Below are 12,640 nucleotides of genomic sequence, written 5' to 3' on the forward strand. Positions count from 1 at the left end.
GCTGCCAGCGCAATTGGTGCACGCGAGCTCGATTTCAACATTTAAGAGAAGTTTGAATAGGTATATGGGGTAGGGGCATGGAGGACTATGGTCCCGGTACACGTCAATGAGCGCACGTGGCTTAAATAGTTCGGCACGGACTAGATGGGCCGAATGGGTGTTTTTGTACTGTACTCCATAGCAGAGCTCGAGCAGCATGTATTAAAAATAATAAACGTTCTATTAATGTTCAGTGTGCTTTGAAAATGTGAAACCAAATTAATGATGATAATAATTGCTTCTGAAGTTTTTTGATATTACTTTTTTTTGTTCGTTTGTTATATTTCAATATAAAGGAACTCGGCCCCCAACAGAAAGAATGTTAATGACAAGATTATGCCATCATATTTTATTCTATGCTATCATGATTAACTCAGGATTGCTCAAGTTTACAACTCTATCATTTCAATCAATTCTTGCAGCAGGAACTTCAATTTCCGATGTTTCTATTAAGCGTGAAATGGGGTCTGCTGAGGTCAATAATCTTCCAGAACGTCAGGTCTGCCATTACCAGGACCGCAAGTGTTTTAGAACACTTCACCTGGATTTGCTTCGGAATATCTTCATAAATCTATCTCAATTCAGCTCGGGTGCGCCTATTCCTGTCAGGGTCGACCTGTTCTTGTACAGTGTAATTTTATAACATAGCTGCATTAAGAAGTGTCCCGGGAGACTAATTAGAACATCTAGATGAAACTACATTCAGGTGGTGAGGGGGTTCTGTAAAGGTAAAAGAACCAGCAGTTTACGCATCCTATCATCCGAAGCTTTTGACTTCAGTTTTGGCTGCGTACGTGTCGCCCAGCTGTGAACCGTGTGGACTGAAAGAATCTGAATCTCCCGCGTCCAGGATGCCGTGTTTTTATGGCGAACTGTTATGACTGTTAGATTCGAGCAGAGACTGCTGCTCCGACTGTGCGACAGAGCTGGGACGGCGGAGTCCGCTTGCTCTGTGGCAAATGAAGTATCCGGTGGTGAACTCTATCGCACTGCTCAACTCCTCTCAGTTGTCACCCGTTATTTTTCTCCAAATGCATTGAAACCCACATTTGGCTTATGGACGCTTTTATATTTACAGTGCCTTTAATACAATTGTTGTACAATCAATAAACCTAATCTTGGATGGCAGACATTTCACTTTTGCATTTTCTGATAACGGTTAAAGCAACGAGGAGTAAAAGCGGCCAAGGCCAATCATTCAGAAGTGTAATACGTTGACAGCAACTCAATTTATTTTTTTATTCATTCTCCCCAATTCCCCTGAAAGCACTGATGCTTGAACGCGGGTCGCACCACAGCAACAGCTCTCTGTAACCTTTTCGGGGTGACCAATGTTCACCCATTAACCTGGGTCTTAAATAACACAGGCGATTTGACCATAGGAGAGGCAAACGGACAAACGCCTTTAAGACCAATTCTTCCTTCGGAAGAAACTCAGCGGAGCCACGCCGCCACATTCTTTCCCTGACACATCGAGCCTGGCAGACCGTTCTCGCCGATCAACTAACTTTTCGCAGATTAAATAGAATTGGCGGCTGTTGTCAGTGTTTACAGAAACTCGGTTTCACTTAGAGCCTCGCGAAATAAAAGGCATAATCACTGACAGCGATTAACGTTTGGTATTGTTTCTTGAGAATCTTTTCAACACCAATAAAAATAATTTCGTGCTAAAATAAATTGCTACCATCGCCAAATATATGGGTAATTTCAAATGGGGAGAAATCTAATATATTTCTGGCGTGCACAGGAGGCAATTTCATACGGGTAATAAAGGCAGAGATCATCCAGGATGGAAGCCAAGTACGCTACTTAGTATTCTCTGCTTGTCCACATTAAGTGTCTCTAATTCTTCATCAGATGTGTATGCGATGGCTCTTTCTCCTCGGGCTCAGCACACAGCAGTGCACAAGATTCCTCGCCGAAAACCTTAACAGAAGCCACAGCACGAATTGTGGAAAAGACTCAAACACTTTGCCCTTTCTTCCGGCGCGATTTGTCATCAAGTACTGTCGTGTTTGTTCGCTTTTGAGAAAGTGGAGAACAGGTCCACTTGCCTTGGACTTGTGCGTTTTATTTTTCTCTCGTGTTTAAACGGTGTTTTGCTGGACTGTTGCAGAGGTGGGGAGGCAAGGCTGCGGTTGTCGAGGTGGAAGAGCGAGCACGAAGCAACTGGCCTGTTGTGAGTGTGACTGACAGACGGTATTTCACACAAGCCTTTTGTTGTGAAAGGTCCATGGAGGTGGAACCGCAGCTCCCACCAATTTTTACCTGTTTGTACAAAGCTGCAGAGTCAGCTCCGGCTACTGACAGGCAGCTGGCTGGCTTTGACTGATTCCTGCAGATGGATTTAGCAGTAAGAGTCCAGCTTTCACCCCCCTTCGACTCTTCCTCCGGCAGCCTGGTCCGGTCTGGAAAACTTCGCCGTGCGCTAACCTTCCCACAGAGGAATATGCTGTGAGAAATACAGAGAAGCACTGGATTTACAGAAATAAGGTAGGACCTTTAAGTTTAACGTTTTAATTGCGAAGGGAACGTATATAACAAAACGCATCAATGACAGAAAGTTCCCCATCGCTTTTTACAATCAAAATCAATTTGTCACAAACTGCGAGTTAAAATGCGTCGCCTCTCTGGTTTGTTTGTTGACAGACTGGAATAGGCTGCGTCCGGCTGCCATGCAAAGAACAAACGGGATGAGTCTGATGGGAAAGGATTTCAGTGCATCTGCATGCTAAGGTGTTTTTAAATCTGATTGCATGGTTCCAATTCGACATCCTTTGATGTAGGTAGGGATCTCGAAAATCCCGCATTTCATCTTTTTGTAAACATGTACTTGCCTTCCCGCGCATGGACGCAGCCTCGGTGAGTTATGGAACTGATTATAGATTAGAAGCTGCCTTTCTGTGCTTTAACGTACACGTCTGTTTGTTTACCATCGGTAAACGCAGCTAATGAATCGTTACTTAGCGATGTGCCTGTGAGGGAGAGACGGATTGCAAAATCCACGGATCCGCCCTCTCCCTGAGATTTCGAGCGATTACTCACCAAAATAAATAAGTGAAAGAAAATCTTCACATTTTTCTCTTTGCTTAAACCTGATGTGTTTACCGGATTTGGGGAGAGTGACACTGCGGGCATATGGCTCAGCAGGTACGCGCAAGGCTGCTTTATAAATGCTCGACCGGATTGTGAAGATAACAGATTTGCAATCTGGTTGTTCCAAAATTACTCAACAGGAAGTTTACAGCGGGCCGTGCGTAGTTAAATTGTCCGATGTCTTAGACAAGATAACATATTAAAAAGTATCTTAACCGCCTTTCGACAGCGTAGTGTAAGCCAACTTGCAATATTTTTGAGTTCATAACATTCATTGCACATTTGAAAGATAACTTTATTCATCGCATAGTTTTGCATTGCTGTGGAAGCGGTATCAAGCAGGTCAGGCAGCGGCTGGAAATTAAGGTCATCTCATTCATTCACCCCATCTCCCCCCTCGCCCCCACCCCCATAGATCCGGCTTCTTCGGATCCGAGGTCATGGTCTTTGCTTACCTAGCACTGGCCAGTGCTATTTATAAACCGTTCGAGCACTGTTTTAAAGTATCGCTCTTCCAGTGAATAATTATCGCTTATTACCCATCTGTGTCGGCTTGTTTTGTTTTAGGTTGTCACTGCGAACCACAAGCACTTTAAGATTGCAAATACTGAGCAAATCATTCAGCTCCTGCACGGTAGAGCGTTCCTCTTTCCACCCATGCTTCTAGAGTTTTTACTGCAATATAAGTGGATTTTTTTGATTTGCACACGTTTTAATTGAATGCAGAATGTACTATGAAAGATATTTTGAAAATACTATAGCATCTGCCTTCTTATTATAAAAGAAGTGGCAACATTTTCATGTACTCTGGATCTGTGTGCTCACTCATCAACGGGAAATCTGGTGAATCCTGTGTTGCAGATTCTAATAGTGCTTAGTTCTTGGAAAGCACATGCTGTGGCTCTCTCAAAATATATACAACCCACCCCCACCCCAGGTCAAAAGGCCTTCTATCAAACTGGACATCTTACTTGGCCTGGACTCCTCTCTGTTCAGTAGAATGGATGAAGGTATGTACTTGTTCCAGATACATGTCCTTGTGTTAGAACAAAAACAGATATTGGCAATAAAGATGGAATGCAATTTCAACTATCTGTATCAGTCTATCTTGAAAGGTTCTCATTACATAGAAGGGTGTTTCAGTAGGATTTCAAGATTTAAGTTTTAATATTTAGAGCACTTATCAGACTTCTACTGATCATCTTCTGTCTAATCTCAGACTAATGAAATAATCTCCTGTTTTCTTTCCTCCATAATATCAGAACTCTTTAGAACAATTTACTAAGCTAGGCTCCTCAGGACTGCTGCTTGGGCAATAATAAAGAAATGAAAGTCACAAGTGATTCATTGAAGTTGGAAGCTGTGCCTCTCAGACTGTCTACTTGTTTTTGCTTTGATTTTTTTGGAAGTGAAGAAGCTGAAGTGATGGCTTTCCAAGAAGCTATCTCTCACTACATAGAGCTTAAGGACACCCAATCATAGTGTTTGATGTCTGTTTGCTTCCCAAACCTATAATGCATGCAAAATGCAGGAAGACCAGAAAAACATATGGCTGTCACTGTCACTAGCACATTTCTGTTGCATATTTCTGTAGAAGCGGCTGTGTTTCTGCCTAGCAGTATAGCAAAGATCTCACATGGGTGGGACCGAGCCACCATGGAGACCTCCATGAAAATATATTAACTCATCTCTCTGGGTATAATATTAACAAAAATGCTTCACTTAATTAAATGATATATGCCTAAATCACTGTTTGGTATGTAAGTCAGAATGCTATGATGGGTATTGGATTCCAGTTCTTTTAATGGACTACTGGATGCTTTTGTTTTTAAGTTACTCTTCTCAACAATATCTGATGGGTAGATAGTGGATGTTTTGCAAATAAGTATAACAATATACTTATTATATCATTTACCTGCATGAATTTACAGCCAAGAGGCCAAGTAACTAATTTACCCCTCCAAGATCACTGCCGGAACAAACTAAAATTCTTTTTCTGTTTTGATTGCTGTACATGGTTCGTATTCTCAGTAGTTTCAAAAACTGATATAATCTTTCCTTACATCATACAGTGGCCTCCCTAATATTCACCTTGTTGCTCCTTTACATGCATCATTCTAAAACTCACAATTCATGTTGCAGCTTAGCAGTTAGCATTGAAAGGTGAAAATGATTAGACAGGACAAACCGTTTGACCTTGCTCTACTAGTTCAGACAGAGCAAATGTTGTTCCCAGCCCTGACAACCTTGCAAAACCCTCCTCTCGAACAGGTGGGTACTAGTGTCTCAACTGGGATAGCTGTCCCTAAGATTAATCATGCAGCAGCCTGACATAGCTGTCCTTGTGGAATTATACTTTCAGTCAACAAGCTATGCACCTCTTTAAGACCATAAGACATAGGATTGTGGAGAATTAGGCCATTCACCCCATTGAGTCTGCTATGCCATTTGACCATTGCTAATTAACTTTTCCCACTTAACCTCATTCTCCTGTAACCCTTATTCCCTTACTAATCAAGGACTAGCAAACATTGCTTTAAATATACCCAATGACATGACGTCCACAGCAGTTGAGCAGTGAATTCCTCAGGTTCGCCATCCTTTGACTAAAGAAATTTCACCTCCTCCATGTTTTATAGGGATGTCCTTTTATTCTGAGGTTGTGTCCAAGACTTACCACCAGTAGATACATCCTCTCCATGTCCATTCTATCCAGGCCTTTCAATAAATCTAAATAAACAACATCTACTGACTCGTCTTCATTTATTTTCGCAAAGAATTCCAACAGATTTGTCAGGAAAACTTTTCCCTTAACAAAACCATACTGATTTCAACCTATGTTATCATGTGCCTTCAAGCACCCCAAAACCTCATTCTTAATAATGGTCTCTAACATCTTACCAACCACTGAAGTCAGGCTAACCAGCCAATAATTCCCAGTATTTTGCCTCTGTCCTTTCTTAAAGAGTGGAGTGACATTAGCAATTTTCCATACATCTGGAACCATTTCGGAATGTAGTAATTCTTGAAATATCACTACTAAAGGCACCAGAATTGCTTCACCCATCTCTTTCAGAGACTTGTGGTGCAGTCCATTTCATCTATGTGACTTATCTATCTTCATGCCTTTCAGCTTCCCAAGCACTTTCTCCTTAGTCTTTACCACATTCACTTCTGCAGCCCCCACCCCCCTGGTCTCTTGAAGTACTTATTCAATTCATCCACTATTTCTTTGTTCCCAATTACTACTTTTCCTGAATAATTTTCCAGTGGTACAATGCCCACTCTTGCCTCCCATTTGCTCCTTATATATCTGAAAGATCTTTTATATTATTGGCTAGTTTCCATATACTGTATATTTCATCTTTTCTCTCCTCTTTTAGTTGCCTTCTGTTGATTTTTAAAAGCTTTTAGCTTCCCACTAGTTTTTTCCCTGATATTGTATGCTTTTTCTTTTGCTTTTATGTTGTCTTTGACTTGTTTTGATAGCCATGGTTGCCTCATCCATCCTTCAGAATTCTTCTTTGCAATGAAACGATCCTGCATCTTCCGAATTACTCCCTAAAATTCCTACTATTGCTGCTTTGCCATCATCTCTTATAGGATTTGCTTCCAATCAACTTTGGCCAGTTCCTTTCTCATGCATCTGTAGATAGCTTCACTCAACTATAGATACATCTAATTTTAGCTTCTCCTCAAACTGCAGGGTGAATTCTATCCTAGTATGATCACTGCCTCCTCAGGGTCCATTTACCTTAAGCTCTCAGATCAAATCTGGTTCATAGGACAATACCAAACTAGGAATAGCTGCTCTAAAAAGCTATTTCGTAGGCACTCTAAAATTGTACCACAAATTCTGTCCCATTAAAACAGATCAGGACTACCCTACAGTGGTATACACATAGGAGGACACTTTTCTGGGGATTACATTGAGGCAAGACGTAAAACTCACGGCAGTGAGGCAGGCAGAGTCAAGGCAACCTTCTGATTGTAACCAATCCTCCTCCATCAGCTGACCATCCAATTTCGTTCAGTAGATGGAAGAAGTTCTGAAAGTAGCAAAGACAAAGGATGGGGGAACATTGATATCCATCACCAAGAGTGGCCTCATTGCCCTAACATTGACCAGACTGGCTGAGCTGCATTGGGCCCGTAGCAGGCAGCAAGAGAACCAGCACCGAAAATAAATACAAAAAATGTTGCAAATGCCTGGGGCAATAGTTAATGTTTTAGGTATGTGACTCTACATTGATTATTTTCTGACAAGTAGAACAAACTCAGAGGTCAAAATTTGGCATTTGTAATGGTTAGTGGACCAGCATCAGAGGCAGAAATGTCCTTCACCGCACTACGTGACCAAGATCAGCAAGAGCAGCACTCGCCATATTCAAAGTGAAGCATTAACCTTCAGTGAAGCTGCAGCTGTGTGCAAAGCAGAGTAAAACTTTGTGCAACAGACTGAGTTAAATAATCACAGTCAGTGGAACAGATCAGAACTCTTCAACCCTGCCCCCTGTGGTGGTGGATAACTGACAGTAAACAAGAGAAGGCTCCAGGCACGTCCACATCCTCAACAATGATGTGGTGCAGCGTGGAAATGCTAGAGAAAAGGGGGAAACATACACAACACTGTTTAGCTAGAGATGCTGCTGGATGATCTTGTTGAGGTTCTCACCTTCATAGAAGCCATTCTTTGGTCAATTTGATTCACTCCCTGTGGTTTCAATGAACACAGTCACTGTATACACAAAAGACTGCAGGACCAGGCAACATCCTAACCAGAACGTTGAAGAGCTGTGTTTCACAGCTAGGTACACATCTAGCTAAGCTGTTCCAATGCAGCTCCAACATTGACACCCATACAAAAATGTAGAAAATTCCTAAGCCTATCCTGTCCACCAAAGCAGAAAGAATTTCAATAGATGACTCACAGCTACCCAATTAATCTACTCTCAATGAACAGTAACATGAGGGAAGGAGCTGTCAACAATGTCCTAACCAGCCTTCTGTCACAAATTCAGAATTGTGGAAATGTACTTATGATTGCACAATCTTCAATCCCATTCGTAGCTGCTCAGCAAATGAAGTACTCATGTATGCATCAAGCAAAATGAAAACATGGGTTGATAAATATGTAAAATTTTGTCAGGCAATGAGTATCTCCCAAAATGGGAGAACTAATCACCTACAATTGACAATTGATGGCATTGGCACAACACTCAAGAGCATTGATTCTATCCAGGACAATGCTGTTTGCTTGATTGGCACCCCCTTCACTACGCTAATTCTTTCATTATGTCCTCCACTACTGTCCCATGGCTGCATTTACGAAGTACACAGTAATATTAACATAGACTGTTCTGAGATCACCTCCAAAACACCTGACCTCAATAGGAAATAAATGGGCAACATATACATAGGAACATTTGATGTTCCCTACCAAGGCACACTCCACCCTGATTTGGAAATACGTGGCCAGTTCTTCATCATGACTGGGTCTGATTCCTGGAACTCAGCCCCAGTGGCACTGTGGGAGTATTTTCACCAAAGGACTGCACCAGCTCAAGAGGCAAGAAGAGTAATTAGTGCTAGCCTTTCCAGCTAAGTTCAGATCCCAAAACTTAATAAATAAAAGCTATTTTACACTGCTACAGCAGTTCTGTAAATATTTTTACTCCCAGTTCTTTCACACATATACTTTTCACATCCCTATTCTCCTTCATTATTCATGCCAGACTAATTACCCTCTGCTATTGTTTACTCATTGTTATTCATGGTGGTACCCCTGGTTTTCTGTCTCTCTGCTATGTTGCATTGTTTTCTGCTCTCATCCTACTCACCACTTAAGCTTATACTTATACTAATATTTTCCTGAATTCTTCCACCTGGGACTATTCCTGACTTGCTGCTCTTGTCAATTACTGTCTTTCTGCTGAACCACCGAAAACTGGAATTAGTAATTGTTAATATTACAGAAGTAAACAACGACAGTGTGCAGTAATATTAAATTATTTACAGCAGCAACAGGAGGGGAATAAAGCAGATGCAACTTTGAGAAAGTGGATGGAGTTTGAAGCATCACTAATTGCATCAGCCAATCAGTTCAATTGTACATAACTCTGAAAATGATGATGTCCATTTGATATGCAAATTGTTGGCATCTATGCATGCTCAGTGAAATCATCACTGAAAGCTTATGTTTGGAGCAATACAGAAAAAAGTGATTGCTTATCTTTCAATTCAGCAAAAGCTACTTTTTAATAACTGAGGAAACTTAATGGCTCACAATTATTCCTAGAACACTTAACTTTATTGAGTACTATTGATTTTACAAAATAAATTGAGCTTACAGTGACAGGAATCATATGCCATACATTAATATAATGAAAGTATCCCTCTAATTATGCCTCAAAGAGTGTATCAACAAACACTTTTGAAAGTCATCTGATTGGCTTCTGACAATGCCTGTGTTGGTAAAATCTCCAATACAAAGGGAATTGTGCATGCCAGGAAAATCCTGGGTTCAGTGAAACAAAAAAAAAGAAACTGCTGTGGTAACTCAAAAGTATCAAGCAGCAACTGTCTTGGAAAAGGAATTGCCAATGCTTTGGATCAGGACTGTTTTGCAGTCTCTTGATTTCCTGTGTTTAGTTCCTGGATTATATCAAGTTAATTGGCCTCATTTACGATAGTGGCTGAATTCCACAATTGGCCTGAGCATCAATGGACTTGGAAGAAGGTAAACTGCCTTCAACTAATTCTTAGCAGGTGGTCCCAGTTTGCTACTGTTGTGTTTATGTGAGGAATTAGTAAGGCTTGACCAGAACGCTTTTCACAGTTTGAAAGGCAACTATTTTCTTTAACAATGAATCAATCTAATTAGAGAAAGTAAAATGAGGGGGAGAACATTTTTGTAGTGAACTTTCATTGTACTTTCACTGGAATTACTCTATCATAACAGCAATATTGTATTCAATACCTACATTAAGTTGACAAACCTTTGTGTTAGTTGCTGTCATCTTAAGTATTTTGGTGTTTTTTTTTCTTTTTGTAGTTAGACATTATGACAATTCTGCCAAACAATTTTCTAGCAATACTGACCATTGTACAAAAACATCAATTTTGTTTCTCTTTGCATGTGCTACCTAATAGTTCCAGCATTTTGTTGTTTTTTTTTAAATTTTGGATTTCTATAATCCTTAATATTGTAGTTATGTGGAACTGTTCCTTGCTGTGTCAAGTTATTTAGTATAAATAAATTGAAGGCTCCCTCCTACTGGAAAGCTCTATCAGCTGTACCCAGTGGATGTGAAAGCAACATGGATTTCTGCTTCATGGTGATGGAACTCATTTCAGCTGAGGTAGTTATGGTGAGTGGTGGTATTAGACTCTGTGTCCATGAACTAAGGCACATATAAACCAGGGATCTGTTTTTATTTCCAGCTACTACAAAAAGCATCTGTGCAGCTGACAACTGGATTGGTTTTGGCCAAGGTGCCACCCATTCAAGAAAGAAGCCTGTTTTAGTCAGACCCCAGACTCTCATCTACTCTTTTTCACAAGTTTCCCACTTTCCCTGACAGCTTGTCATATTGCTTGTCTGTGAGTTTCTCCTTAGTGCAGAAACTTCCATATCCATCATTTGGCTAACAGACACTTGCTACCAGTATTAGGCTAACATATAGGTGCTACTTACTTTGGACTTGAAGGCACTGCAGTCACCTTGCACATTCTCCAACCATTCCCAAATGAAACCTAATAGATTATGTGAAACACCTAGCTTCTGCTTAATCCCCTCGATATCAACATGGTTGAAATCAGATTCTTACTGTGTGATAATTAAACAATGTTCCACAGTTCAAAGGCAGAACAGAAATGCTATCACATCTCTGACTATTAATGCACATATTTTGCCTATTCATTTTTGTGTGATAATATTTTATTACAGGAATAAAAACAGAGAGTGCTGAAAACACATGGCTGGGATATGTAGCACTCTGTGCAGGAAGAAAAAGATTAAATAAACTAAGAGTCTAACAAAAGGGTCCTCAAACACGAGAAAGGGTCTCAGATACAGATTCAGATTTTGATTTATTTATTATATGCACATGTTAACATGCAGTGAAATGCACAATTGTGTTTACAACCAACACACCCAAGGATGTGCTGGGGGCAGCCCACAAGTGTTGCCACACATTCGTTGCCAACATCGCACTCCCACAATGGCAGAACCACATAGAACACTACAAGCAACAAACCAACAAGCCTCGTTTCTTCCTCCCACACAAATGGATGGTCCTCCAACCTCAAAACAGGCCTCCATTCTTCAGTCTCCAGACTTCAACCATTAGCCTATGACTTCTGGACTGCCGGTTGACCCTTGATCTTGGGGATCGACTCCCCGATTTGCACACCGACTCACTGGCCATGGGGCCTCCTCATGCCTACAGCTGGGACAGTGAGTAATCCTGGCAACCAGTGACCTGGGACACCCTGATATCCATGGATGCCCTTTGTCACCCGTCCACTTTGCAAGCCTTTCAGTATGGAGTATGGAGTGGAGACTTGACCTCTAACTCCTCCGCGTCCCTGTCCTTACACCCTAACCTGTCCATCTGCTATTTCTCTCCCCATAATTGCAACTGATCTTAATCACGCTGTACTTTTTGTCAGACTTCTACATTATCCACAACTCCAGCAATCTTGGTATCATTTGCAAACGTACTGACCCACCCATCTACATTTTTATCCGAGTCATTTATATACATCATAAACAGCAGATTCATACAAAACACCCTGCTGACTTATTAGAGACCTCCAGCTCGAATACGTCCATTCAGCCACTACTCTCTGAATTCTATGAACAAGCCAGTTCTGAATCCAAACAGCCAATCACCGTAGACCACATGCATTTTAATCTTTTGGATTAGCCTCCCATTTGGGACTTTGTCAAATGCCTTACTAAAATCTATGTAGACAGCATCCACTGCCCTACTTTCATCAATCCCTCTCATCACCTTGTCAAAAAACTCACAGGCGAGGTATGACCTGCCCCACACAAAGCCATGCTACCTCTCCCTAATTAGGTCATTGTTTTCCAAATGCTCATGTATCCTATCCCTAAGAATTTTCTCCAGCAACTTCCCTACAACTGACATAAGACTCACCAATCTATAGTTCTCAGGATTTTCCTTTGTTCCTTTCTTAAATAGAGGTATAACTTTAGTCACTTGCCAGTCCTCCAGGACCTCACCTGTGTCTAGAAAGAACGGGAAGATACTAGTCAAGGCCCCAGAAATCTCATGTCTTGGTTCCATCAATAACCTGTGGGACTTATCCAGATTAATACTCATTAGGAAGCCCAACACTTGCCCCTCCTTGATCTCTAAATACCCTAACATATTTATACACTCAACACTGATCTCCTGGTCCTCCATACGTTTTTCCTTGGTAAGTAGTGAAGCAAAGTACTCACTCACATTCTTCGCATGTGTGACAAGTTGAG

General features: G+C 41.1%; 1 protein-coding gene across 1 annotated transcript in view; it reads left to right on the forward strand.

Annotated features, from left to right (window-relative positions):
* The first annotated feature begins 2,203 nt into the window (after positions 1 to 2,203).
* Positions 2,204 to 12,640, forward strand: part of frmpd3 (FERM and PDZ domain containing 3) — a 474,907-nt gene continuing 464,470 nt past the window's right edge. Inside the window, exon 1 of the mRNA XM_063059815.1 lies at positions 2,204 to 2,532. The gene's annotated coding sequence lies outside the window, so the exon portion shown is untranslated. The remainder of the gene's footprint in view (positions 2,533 to 12,640) is intronic.

Source organism: Mobula hypostoma, chromosome 10 (genome assembly GCF_963921235.1).
Source record: "Mobula hypostoma chromosome 10, sMobHyp1.1, whole genome shotgun sequence".
Classification (NCBI taxonomy): Eukaryota; Metazoa; Chordata; class Chondrichthyes; order Myliobatiformes; family Myliobatidae; genus Mobula; species Mobula hypostoma.